Source organism: Crocodylus porosus, unplaced genomic scaffold (assembly GCF_001723895.1).
Source record: "Crocodylus porosus isolate Cpor-Errol unplaced genomic scaffold, CroPor_comp1, whole genome shotgun sequence".
Lineage (NCBI taxonomy): Eukaryota > Metazoa > Chordata > Crocodylia > Crocodylidae > Crocodylus > Crocodylus porosus.
Genome location: NW_017728948.1, coordinates 68,694,415 through 68,704,531, shown reverse-complemented (window position 1 = coordinate 68,704,531; position 10,117 = coordinate 68,694,415).

Below are 10,117 nucleotides of genomic sequence, written 5' to 3'. Positions count from 1 at the left end.
AAGAACTACTTCACAGTTAGGGCAGCTAGGATCTGGAACCAACTTCCAAGGGAAGTGGTGCTGGCTCCTACCCTGGGGATCTTTAAGAAGAGGCTTGATGACTACCTGAAATGAGTCCAGCCTTTTCTCCTGCCCAGGCAGGGGGTCAGACTTGAAGATCTACAAGGTCCCTTCTGACCCTACTTCTATGATTCTATGAGTCTATAAAGTAAGCTCTTTCAAAATTCAAACTGGGGGAATATGTGACACCGCTTAGGGCAGATTACCTGTTTGTCATTCTAGGACAGCTCTGTCTGGATAATGGCATGGAATGCCTCCTTTCCCACTTGCACCTCTCAAAAGTGCATGTTGGTAGACAAACTATCTAGGTTAGATCCCTCCATTCCTCTGATTCTTCTCCTGTGAGTCCTAGTTGGTCTTCTCTCTGGGTTCTCACTACCTCCAACTGTAGCAAAACCCCCAGTTTTTCTTTAAAAAAAAAAATATATATATATAATATACATTCCCTTCCCTTCCCCAATTATTTCTGACTTTTCTTTCCCTCCCTCTCTATTCCCTATAGACAAGCATAAGCAAGCTCAGACTTAAGATAAGATTTATATTGTATTATTATCATTTTCATATTGATTTTTATTGTTTTATATGGATATTGTATGGTTTATGCCTGTGTTTGTAAGTGAACCAAAGTCATGTCAAGTTTCCATTTTGTATGTGAAGTCTCTATCTTGTGTCCTGTGCCAGGACATCCCATGTGTCATGTATCCCTCCCATGTAAATTGGTTCCCCAATGAATGAGAGTGATTGGGAATGACTGAAATACAACCGTAGCAGGCCTCTACTGAATGGCCTGTAATGACTGGGCCATCACCTCCCACTGATTCATCCAGGAACCACAGACTTCACCCAGGAACAGAGACAAGAACCCAGCATTTGAAAGACAAAAGACCCTGCAGAAGCAGCAACTCTACCATTGTACCCCACCATTACAGACACCCAAAACTGCACATCCCTGCATGGAGCACACATGCTCAGTATGCCAGGGGCTGATCCTTGCCTGGGCATGTCTCCTGTCACTAGGGTCACGCAAGGTCTCCCCCTATAAAAAGGGGCAGTGAAGACAGACCCACTGTGACGTTCTTTCCATCTGGACCAGCATCATGCCACACCACCTATCCACACAGAGGCCCTGCCAGCGATCCCCCTCTGGACAACACCTCCTGGACAAGGACCCCTTTTGAGCCTGGAAGAGGGGGTAGCTATCACCCACCACCCCCTCTTCAACTAAGGACTTGGACTTTGCTTCTCTTCCCTGCCTGGACTCTAGCCCTTCCACTGAGTCTCTTTCTCCTGCTGCCATTGTGAGCACTTGTATGTGTGTGTGAACCAATAATTTCATGGGGCTGTGTATTGTCTGTGTAATAATAAAACTGTTATTTGGACCTGTAAGTTGGGCTTTGCTTTACTATGGTTTGGCGCTGCTCCAATCTCTGCTGCTCGCCCCTCTAACTTCTGTTTCATTTCTCCCTCTCCTGCTTCTGACTCACTGCCACCTCCAACACCTGTCCTGAGCTCCACTCTGCCTCCAAACCCCCCATTTCTTTGCCACTATCTTATCCCCATTGCCTCTTCCTTTTCCCCTGAGCAACCAGGTTTCTGCCTCAGTTTCTTTCCTGGCTGTCTTCTCCTTGCCACCACTTATCTGCCCCCTACCTCCAATATCTAAGCTGTCTGCCTCAGTTTCCAGCCCCAATCTACATTAAGTAAACTGAACCTCAGTCCCTCAGCCAGCTTCTCTGTAGTCCACTGGTTCTAATCCTGGTTCTGGCAAGATTCACTCCCTACACTTTAACTCTCTCTCTCTCTCTCTCACCTGAACCTTCCCCCAGGTACCCCAAACACACACATACACACTGTACCATCCAAGTTAGGAACTTACCTATATGTAGGTGGGGTGTGTGTGTGTATATGTATATTATGCATTGTGTGCATGATATACAAGTTAGTGATCTGTGTCTAACTTTTGGGGTGTATGTGCTTGAATTGGTAGTGTGTGTGTGTATGCACCTAATTGATTTGTGTGTTTGTATTTGTGCAATTGTGTCACACCCTCCTGTCTAACAGTGCAATATTGAGATTGTGAGCGTTGGCCAGACCCCACAGGGCTACACAACAACTGTTAAATCTCTTCTCAGTCACAGCCCAATATCATTGGGTAAGGTAGATCTTCCGCTAGGCTAACTGGCTTCTCTCTGGCTCTATTGAGGATCTCCACCTGGTACCTCTTTCGTGGATATATACAGGGTTGCCTGTGCATGCATATCATCTGGGCTGCCACTGCGTCCCGCACCCAGCTGAGAGAAGCTACATCGGACAGTTTGGGTACAACCAGTATCAATGATGGTTTGTATCTTCTTCCCCCTGACTGTTGTCTAAATCATAGGTTTCTCTTTCTCCTCTTCTCAGCTTCTCTTTCCTAGGCTACAATCCATCTTTTTGACTGGGTCATTATCCTTCAGGTCATTCTGGTATTCCTGTGCTTCAAAATGAAGGTCTCCTGAAAAGGGCCCCTGCTGAGGCATGCTGGTACATTCCCTGGTCATATGTTCCAGCTTGCCACACCAAAAACATTCCAAAAGCCCAACAAGTTTTGCATGGGTCTTTCTATTCAGCCCCTTTCAGAGTTCTCTCATAGCCATTTTCTCCTTGGGCACTTGCAAAATCCGCTGCCAGCCTCAGAGCTTCTGCTGATGATTTTGGACGGTGACATCTCATTTAACTTTATGTGTTCTCATCCAAGTCCAAGAGAAACTATTCTAACAGAGCTGGTTGCATATATTAACCTTGGACATCTTTTGTGGCCTTAGCTCCTTTTCCAGTAGATCTGCCAGGTGCTGAAGCAAGATCCTAGGAGACTTACCCTCTTTCTTCTTAGCTCAGAATGTCTGGCGGTATCTTTCAGGGTTGATGTCCAAACAGTATAGGATTTTTTCATTACTTTGTCATAGTCTAGAGCTTCTCCCTACACCATGGCTTGATAGGTGGCTTGTGCCTGCCCAATCAAGAGTATGCCCAACTGCCCAGACCAGGAGCTCTGATTTAGCCCTGAGGCTAGCTTTGCCAACTCAAAGCTTTTCAGAAATGCTTCTGGATTGTCCTGAGGTATCATCTTGGGAACTTTCAGCTCTACTTGGTTTCTCTGAGCCCAGGCCTGTTGTTGCCATTGCTGCAGAAGCTGGCCTACTAGATGCAAAGTTTGTTGGAATGGTTCAGGGTTTCCCATCATGCCCCCTGAGAGACCCATGTTGTTGCATCAGTTAGGCCATTGTTGAGTTCCCAGCCAATGCATCAGTTTGCCAGGGCTTGGCCCGGTTAAAGTTACAGGTACAGCCTCCTGGTACCTTCCCAACCCTGACCTTCAGTCACGTGCTCACTTTCCTGGTTTCTGTAGCGGTAGTCCTGACTCTCACCTGCCATGTCTTGATATTTTAGGATGATAACAATCAGAAGGTGGTAAAAACATCACTGAATGATGATTGCTCAAAGTAGGTTTCTTCTGGACCTCCCCTATACCTCAGCCTAGCACCACTCAGATGTTACACCACCATTTTTCTTTTGATCTTAACTGTTGTCTCTTCTTTACTTTCAAAGGCTTGTGTGCATCTAGACAACTGTCTCAGCAGAACTAAATTGGCACAGACTACTGGAGTTCTCCTTCAGTCTCAGGTAAGTCCTACAGTTGGTTAGGGGAGGGCCTTTTGTATATCCCCTCTCCCTGATGGTTAATCCCGCTAAACCAAAAGTAATCTAAACCAACAAAAAAACAAAAGCCCATCTGGGCTGGTAACCCCAGTCCAGGGGTTTTGATTTGTCTGGGGATTTTTTCCCTTTTAAATAGTTCAGGTTGGGGTTCTGCCCACCTGATGCAACAATCTGCTGGCCTGTGGAGACAAGGACATGACAGGAAACACAGCCACAGATTAAAAAAAAAAATAAAGTGAAAGTAAAAAAAGAACCAGTACCCTAACAATCGGGGCTTAGCCACCGTACTTCCGTCTGGCCTTCTTTGCAGCATCACTCCCTCACCATAAATGCTGATCTGCTCTGTGGCTTCTCTCTGTCTGGTGTCTCCCTGCCTAATTAAAGTCTTCTGAGCTTAATCTCCAGCTGTCTGCTGGCTCAATACCTCTGGGGTTGTCCTGCTTTGCTTCTCAGGGCATGGGATGCTGATCCCCACTCCCAGCTTACTGTGCTCTCTGTATGCTCCACTTCCGGTTTTCCAGGGCCACTCTAGTCTCAGATTCATAGATTATAGAGTCAGAAGGGACCCAATGGATCAATGTGTCTGACCCCTGTCCTTGGCAGGAAAGAGGACTGAGGTCAGATGACCCTAACCAGGTGATTGTCAAGCCTCCTTTTGAAGACCTCCAAGTTAGGTGACTTTTGGAAACCCATTCCAGCCGTCTTTTGTATAGGCTGAAGAGATCCAGATCTCTCAACCTCTCCTTGTAGGGTCTTTCAAGAAGACCACTAATCATGCACATGGCCCTCCCCTGATCTTCCATGTCCCTTTCCGTGTCTCTTTCCAGATCTTCCGTGTCCGTCTTGAAGTGCGGCGCCCAAAACTGGACACAGTACTCCACGTGCAGCCTGACTAGTGCTGCATAGAGGGGGAGCATCACCTCCCCTGATCTGTTGGTCATGCATCTGTTAATACACGACAAGATGTGATTGGCATTGTTGATGGCCTCGTTACACTGCCGACTCCTGTTCATCTTGGAGTCAACTATGACTCCAAGATCTCTCTCAGCCTCTGAGGTGCTGAGGAGGACATCCCCCAATGGAGCAGCTATACCAGAACTGCGGCTCCATCCCTCATGGAGCAGCTACTCCAGAACTGTGGCTCCTGGGTCACTCATCTCTCCTTCGCTGGTTCCCTGTGAATAAGTAAGCTCTCCTGGTTCCCTGTGTAAGTAGCTCTCTTCTTTCCTCTTCTTTACACCCAAATATTAGCAGGGTCTGGGCAAGAGGTGATGGTATGAGTGGGTTTTGATGGAATTTGAATCAGCCTTATCTCATGATATCTGTCCTAGAATTTGCTGTATGTATGTAAGAGGCATTAGAGTTACAATAGTCATTCTTGTAGCTAAGAGGTTACTTCTGATGGCCTCAAAACCAAAACAAAACAGAAGTAATTTCTTCCTGGTATAAATCACTTGAACAGTAATTAATGGAAAATAGCTAAATACACAAATCATGTATGCAAGACTAAACATATCACTTTTATGAAAACATTTGGTTTACTCTTTGCTGATCAAGAATGTAGGGAATCTTCACTACAAGTTTTGTTTGAACATTCACATGTACAGTAAAAATGAGATAACAGGATATACAATTGCATAACCCAGTAGCAGTCATCTCAGTTTCGTATGGGGTTCACCAAGGTGCTTGCCTCTTCTCACTCTTTCTCTCTTACTTTGGAGAAATTTTAGTTGTTTAGGATTCTGTTTAGGGTTTTTGTCCATTAATTTTTTTTGGTATTATTCGGGGATTAGTTTGAGTTTTAGAGTAATTCAGTTAATCGGATACTTCAATATATTAATTCAGCATCTGTTTTTGCACCGATCTTTTCTTAATAAAATTAATAAATACAAATAATTCATAAAAGGACTTTTTTTATAAAAAGCCACAATCTTATTTTTTAAGGTTATAGAAAATATCAGTCTTTAGGTGTGACATTCCTTAGAAAGAAAACTCGTACCAGTTTGCACAGCTAGCTCTGAAGGTTAGTAGATGTCTAAACATCCATGAGCCAAATTCACCCACCACATATTGGTATAATTTCACTGAGGTCAATAGAGTGGCAGATTATATCAGCAGTGAATTTTACCCCAGTTGCCATCTCAAAATTAAACTTTACTCTGCTGGAAAAGATGGTTAATAATTACATTTTCATAAAAAAATCCTTATCTCATCTAACTGTATCTAGACCTTTACTTACATCTGGCCTCACATAAAAAAAAGTTCTAAAAAAGAGTAATTCTGAAGGACCTTGCTAAAGTAATTTCACAGTTCCAGCACTATGAAGACCAAGAATAGTGTTAAAGTCCAGCATTAGTGCCAGGGGCATGTAGATATTACACTTAGACCAGGAGATGCTGCAGGCCTTGCCTGTTGCTGCAGAGCTCTGGGCACATACAACTGTCTTCTGGTGCTAGGAGCTCTGGGACTGGCATAAAGAGAAACTCCAGATATGGAGGAGGGACCCCGCTTAGGCTGGGGGATGCCTACCTGTTGAAGTAAGTGTAAGATGTAAGTAGGTGTAAGATGACCATCTGTTGTTTCAAGGAAGCAGCTCACACCTATGTAGAGCTGGAGTTGCAACACCAGGAGAGAGAATTTATGGGCAGAGTCTTGGATCACTCTGCATCCACATATGACATCCCTGAGTGGTGTCAGCACTGCCTTCCATGGAGAAGCCATAGGCCTCCCAGCCAGGAGTGGTAGAAGAGGCTGCTACCTAGCCCCCCTGGCATGCAATGTCTTACTCCAGAGACTATTCCTATGGGCAACAGGAAAGTGGGTCCTATGGGAGGGACCCCTGAATGTTGGTTGGGTAGGAACAGTCTCCACAGCACACTGACTGGGAGCTGCCAGAATGGGAGAGGGAACCAGAACAGGAGGAGTAGTGCAAGGGGGATGGTGGCCTGTGGTACAGGGAAGCAGAAAGGTTTGAGGTAGGGCCCATTCTGGCAGGCAATAGTGAGTGAGGGGAGTAGGGTACGGGTACTTGGGACCCAATGCTAGGGCCATCAGCCATACCACCCCTCTCCCAGAGTCAATCTGCTTGCCCCCAGCCCTGGTTGTCACTTGTTATACACAGCCCCTCCAAGTGTTTCCAGAATTCTCCTGATGGGATGAAGGAGTGCTTAGAACTGGAGGAAGAATGCAGGCTACCAGCTTCCAGGCCAGACTGTCACTGGGGTTGCATCTAGCAACACAGTGAGGGAGTGGAATAGGGGTGCTCTTTCTACCAGCAGTGCTCCTTCTTGCAACAGAGCCTGCCAGCTGTAGCTCATTCATCCACCAGGTGGGAGTCCTGGAGGTGAGCTCTTCTACACTCCATGGTTCCCTGCAGGCCTGGGTCCTGCTATAGGGGAGTGATGTAGCCTTAGTGGGGATAGGCACAACCTGAGCTTAGTCCTGCTGCATGGCTGAAGGTCACAGGGCTGGGGTCCCTGAAGGGAAATACTGGGCTCCAGGGCGCCAAGGGGATGGGAGTCTGATGAGAGACAGGCAGAAGTTCATGGCCCCTGCTGTGGGATTGCCTCCTGCCCTGCTGCATCCTCCCCCTCAGCCCAGGAGCCACTTCTCCCCTAGCTCTGCAGCCACCTCCTGCCACTGCCCCTGCCCCACAGCTCTCTCAGATGGACAGGGGGTCCAGAACCACACACTTGTCCAGCACCTACATGTAGAGGTCTCTGGTCTTCATTCCTGAATCTAGAAATTAGTGTGCCAGGTCTTATCCCATGCTTCCCCAGCAAGGATTTATGTTTGTTGAGTTCAGCCCCTGTGGCATTTCCCCTGACCCCAAACCCCTTCCACATCCTAACCACCCCTTCCAGGTTATTTTACCCTTTTCATAAACTTCTCCTACCCCTGCACCCTCTCCTGCCCACTCCAAAGTTTTGCTTGTTTGTATCAGTGTGAAGAGTGACCAAGCTCTGTCATGGGCAGCATTCAACAGTTATCTTTGTTATAAATGGGAAAGTTTTGGCAACTGCAGCCTTGTACATTGAAGTGTGTATCTTCCTTGCACCATATTCCCCACATCCTGGTGTGTGCCACTCGGGGGAGTGGTGCAGTATATGGGAGGGGAGAGAGGGGAAGGGAACTGCATCTAGGCAGCTTGGGTTATGGGAAGAACTGCTTGGGATGCAGGGCCAGAGTAGCCCAGAGCAAAAGCATCATGCCCCTGTGCAAGGGCATGGACACTTGAAGCCTTCTGGCTGTATTCATTCAAGGAGGGCTCCCATTCCTGAAGGGCAAGGAAATAGCCAGTGTTTCATGGCTCCAGATTGCCTGCTGCTGGGGGGTGGCACCCCTATCATCAGTGTGGGGCTCTCTCTTTCCCACATCACTGCACTGCGTATGCAGAACCTTCTATGCCCAGTTTGCACTTCTTCTGCCCAGGCTTCATAGAAAACCTTCCCCCTTGTGTCTCAGATGTTCTGGAGGATAAATGCAGTGATGATGAGTCCTGCAGATTCTCCTTGTCAATCTCAAGGCTTGTCCTGAGAGCATCCAAGCACACATTGAAGTGGCCCAAAATGCACTCCTCTGTTATGTGGCACCTCACCTGCTCAGACAGTAGTTGAAGTGTTCCTTCTGGCAGTCTAGCTGCCCTCCATGGGGCTTATCAGCCAGGGCAGAGTGGATAAGGTTGGTCCCAGATGATGAGGGGAGGAATGACAATAGGGTTGATGAGAAAATTGGGGACCCAGGAGCATAGAACCCATTTCCATCATCTTGGGGACCAGGGAATTATGTAAAATGTGGGCATTGTGGATGCAGCCCTCCCAGCCAGCAAACATGTGGGTAAAGTGGCCCTGGTGGTTGATGATGCCTTGCAAGATGATGGAGAAGTAGCCCTTGCAGTTGACGAATGCCTGGGCATCCTTTGGCAGGCAGAGGATGGGGATATAAGTGGAATCTATGGCCCCCACACAGTTGGGAACCCCATGCCTGCAGTGAAAGCTGGAGACAACCTCCTGTGGATTGATGCTGTAAATGAAGTGGCTGGCTAGGATGTCCTTGATCACCAAGCACCCCTCATGGATGGCTTCTCTTGCCTTTGACTTGCTCATGTGGAACTGGTTTACAGCATAGTAGAGACTGCTGGAGGTGGCCAGGTCCATGGTGGTGTGGCCACCCACTTCTCCAGAGTGAGGAGTGACCATATGCTGACATCCTGGCATGTGATATGAAGAATCAGCTGGGCAACAATGTCCATGAAGGTTGCCTGTTGCATGCAGAAGGTCTGGATCCACTGTTCATTGATGCAGGTGTCCAGCACAATCCACTCCAGCCAGTCAGTGCTGGTGGCACAGGCCAAGAACCAGCACCCAATTGTCTGGAGGTGGTGCCAGAGCATCCCAGCATCCAAGGAGTCCTGGGTGGCCTCAACCTTGTCAATCATATGAAAGTCAGTGGTCCAATCCAGGATGCTTGGCAGGCACAGGGTACAGTTCATGGCTGCATGTGGGATGTCTGGTTGCTAGCTTGGGGGCATGAAGCCGTGTCCCATGATAACTAGCTTCCCCATCGTGTCCAGGTTGGTGTACATAATGTCCCACAAATGTCCAGTGAGAGATGCACAGAGTGAAAATAAGGGCACACCACAGGTCCTGGGTTTTCATGCTTGCATGTGGGCAGTGGGTCACTATGGTAGGGTGTGGGTAGGCTGGGACAGTGAGGCATGTGAACTTCATGAAAAGGGATGCTTGCTCTTGGGCTTTTTTGGAAGCTTAGAGCTGGGCATGGGAGAGGGTTCATGGTGATGTGTCAGGGGGTTAAGGGTGTGCTCGCCCATGCCTGGCAGCCAATTAGGATGGCCCAGGCACTCAGCTGTGCTTGGAAGTCTCTGGTATCCTGGGGAGCCTGCAGGGCAAACTGAGAGGTGTGTAGGAGTACCCCCAACCTGTAGACCTCAGTCAGTGTAGGGCCTATGTACCCCCACCCCACAAAGGGTAAATGTGTATACTGTTTGCTACTGATCTAAACTAGTAAAACTTACAGAAAATGATGTAACTTAGATCAGTTCCTCTTTAGACTCTTTGAACCTCTGTACATGGCCAGATAATCTGGATTCAGTTCTCAGGTCTTCCACAGACTTTCTCCAGGATATTGTGCAAGTTAATTTTGGGATAGATTTGCAAAAGAAATACAAATAAATGCATGTGTGTGTGTGTACTAAATATGTTTAGGTGCTTTTGAAAATGTCACACACATGATAATGCAATTACAAAAGCACCAACGCATGTTTAGTAATTAATGTCAAGGAAAAATCTTAAGTTTGGTGCTGCCATCACAGGGAGTTGAAACTACAGACAGGCCCCCA